At 45.2% G+C, this 2,837-nt stretch overlaps 1 non-coding gene across 1 annotated transcript; it reads left to right on the top strand.

The window, feature by feature from the left end:
• Positions 1 to 2,515: 2,515 nt before the first annotated feature.
• Positions 2,516 to 2,589, top strand: Trnam-cau. Its single transcript has one exon. It is a non-coding gene; the product is annotated as a tRNA-Met (tRNA).
• Positions 2,590 to 2,837: the final 248 nt, after the last annotated feature.

A 2,837-nucleotide genomic window follows, 5' to 3' on the forward strand; every position in this document is an offset into this window, starting at 1 on the left:
TTTCGTGGCCTGGTTATGATTGGTCTGACTCAGCTGCTGGGTCAGTTATCGATTTTTGTCGTATTAGTTTTATGTTGAGAGAGAGAGAGAGAGAGAGAGAGAGAGAGAGAGAGAGAGAGAGAGACTCTTTAACGTGACCAACCTCATTATACTGCCATAGCTGGGGGAGGGGGTGTGGGGAAGAGGTGGAGGGGGTGTGGGGAGGAAAGGGAGGGACTGTATCTTACCCTCACCTCTCCTTCCCTCTAATGACGTCACAGGAGGCATGGCCGAAATACTCTCACTCAAATATTTCAATTAAATTACGAAAAAAATATATTTCACGATTATAATATATTTATGTGGAAATATATTCTTTTTGACTCGCGTTTCCAGCATGGCGGACAAAATGGCGTCATAATGGTAGAGAGACTTGATCATTACCTCTTAACTAGCTGTTGTCTTGTAGTTCCTGGTACACACTCTAGTATGCCCCCCCCTTTCTCCCTCTCTCCTTCCCTCTTTCTTCCTCCCCTTCCCTTCCTCCCCCTTTACTCTCCTCCCCCTCATTTCTCCCCTTTCTCTCCCCGCCTCATCCTCTCCTCCCCCCCAGTACACACATCATCCCGGTAACTGGTATAAGCACAAACCATCATCAAGGAAACATTAACTACTCCACCGGGTAGATACAATCCGCTAAACGACTGCTAATCAGGTGATTCGTCATGACCAGTGCTTGTTAATCTTCCCGCGATTGGGATAATGATTCGCTGCAGCCTATGTATGAGAGAGAGAGAGAGAGAGAGAGAGAGAGAGAGAGAGAGCCTGCCTGGTATGTGTACGGTAGGTTAGGTTTGGCCATTAAGTAATGCTATAGTGGGTAAAGTTAGGTTAGGTTAGGTTAGGTTAGGTTAGGTTAGAGATACAACATACCACTACTACCACTACCACTACTACTACCACTACCGCCACTACCACTACTACTACCACTACCGCCACTACTACTACTACTTAACGTGGCCTCCAGCCTCCCCCAATAGCCACACCTTCGCCATCATTTAATTACCTTAATATTAAATATCCTAATCCATAAGTAGCTACCCTAGCTGTGTTGAGTTAGTTGAGCCGCAGATCTATGCGGTATTCAGTGACTGTTGCCTCATAGTCAATATCTGCAGCAGTTGTCGGAGTTGGGGCAGAAGCTCTCGTTCCCCTGAGGCAGAGCAAAGCCGACCGAAGGAGAGAGAAAGACAGTCGACATCTCATCCAGGCTGTAACATAACTTCTGGGCTGCTGCTTCTGTTCGGAGATCACCTCCGCGAGTCTGGCGTAGAAACATCTTGCACTTGGTCCCATCCCACCAGAGGTTGTGAACACTAGAGGAGTGAAGCTGCCTTCATCAACGTTCTGAATTCTCTCCCCATATGCCCTTATCTTGTCGTTCTCGTTCCTCCTGTGTGCAGCATCGAGAGCTAAGTTACGGTGACATGCGGCCATGGGATCAAAAATCCTGATGTCGAAGAATGCTCGCTGTCCCCGCGTCCAGAATCCTCGAGCACTGACGTCAACACGGGCTTCGTTGGATGCGTTTGAAGTCCTGTGTTGGAAGCCACTACTACTACTACTACCACTACCACTACCTCTACCACCACCACTACTACTACTACCTCTACCACTACTACTACTAATACTCCCGCAGTAGCCAATACCGTCTTACCGTCGCAGTTGCAAACACACTCAGAGGTAGAATCTCATCCATATCTTACCTGGAAAGCAAAGAAAAAATATATTAATTTATGAAAGATATTGGTGTGTGTGTGTGTGTGTGTGTGTGTGTGTGTGTGTGTGTGTGTGTGTGTACATTTTTGCGTGTGGACATATGTGTGAATGTGACTGCATGATTTTACGTGTGTACACTTGGATGACGACGTGTGTGTGTGTGTGTGTGTGTGCACCAGACCGCAAAGAATGTCAATACACACAGTCTCAACACTAGTAACAGGTGGTGTATGTCTGTCTGTATATTTCTTTGTTTGTTATTGTTTTTTTTACACTAATTACGACCAGTCACTCCCTCAGTTACCAGACGAAACCACAAACAAACACAAACTTATTTAAACAAACTTTCTAAACAAACAAACAAAACACTGCTACTATAGACACAAACAAAACTTAATTAGGTGGTTTTTTTATCATAACGTCTTTAACTTCCCTCGAAAGTTAGATTGAACTTTTGTTGTTGATGATAATAACAGCGAGGCGTAAAGGAGAATGTACCCTAGCTTAAGAATGGGTCTACATTATTATATACCTCCTCCTACTTAAATTTACTAATATTAATTGTATCTACTTATATCTGTAATCATTTGTAATAAGTGTTGTAAGTAGAAGAAGGTATAGACACGTACAGGTATATGGAGGAATTACTTCAGCTTTAATTACTACAGGTGCACAGGGGCGATGACCGTGTAGGGACACTTAAGAAATGTTTCCAGCAAATTTGTATTGATGAGGTCCATGTATGTGTGTATTGAGGCGACCTGTGGTGTAATGGTCAGCATGCTCGCCTCATAAGCGAGTGGACCCGGGTTCGATCCCCGGGCAGGGTGAAACTATGGACAAGTTTCTTTACGCCATTTGCCTCTGTCTACCCAGCAGGAATTGGGGACCTGGATGTTACTCGATTTGCGGATCGTGTTCGGGGTAATGGTTAGCCAGTGCAGTTGGCGAGTTGTCCGGTCTTCTCGGACTATTCCTTGACACTGGGTCATGCAGCTCGTTAACTTGGGGTGTGGTTGTTGTGTTGGCGACAGCTTCTACACCTTAAACACTGGGTCATGCAGCTCGTTAACTTGGGG

The sequence above is a fragment of the Homarus americanus genome, unplaced genomic scaffold, assembly GCF_018991925.1.
Source record: "Homarus americanus isolate GMGI-L3 unplaced genomic scaffold, GMGI_Hamer_2.0 scaffold14072, whole genome shotgun sequence".
Taxonomy (NCBI): domain Eukaryota; kingdom Metazoa; phylum Arthropoda; class Malacostraca; order Decapoda; family Nephropidae; genus Homarus; species Homarus americanus.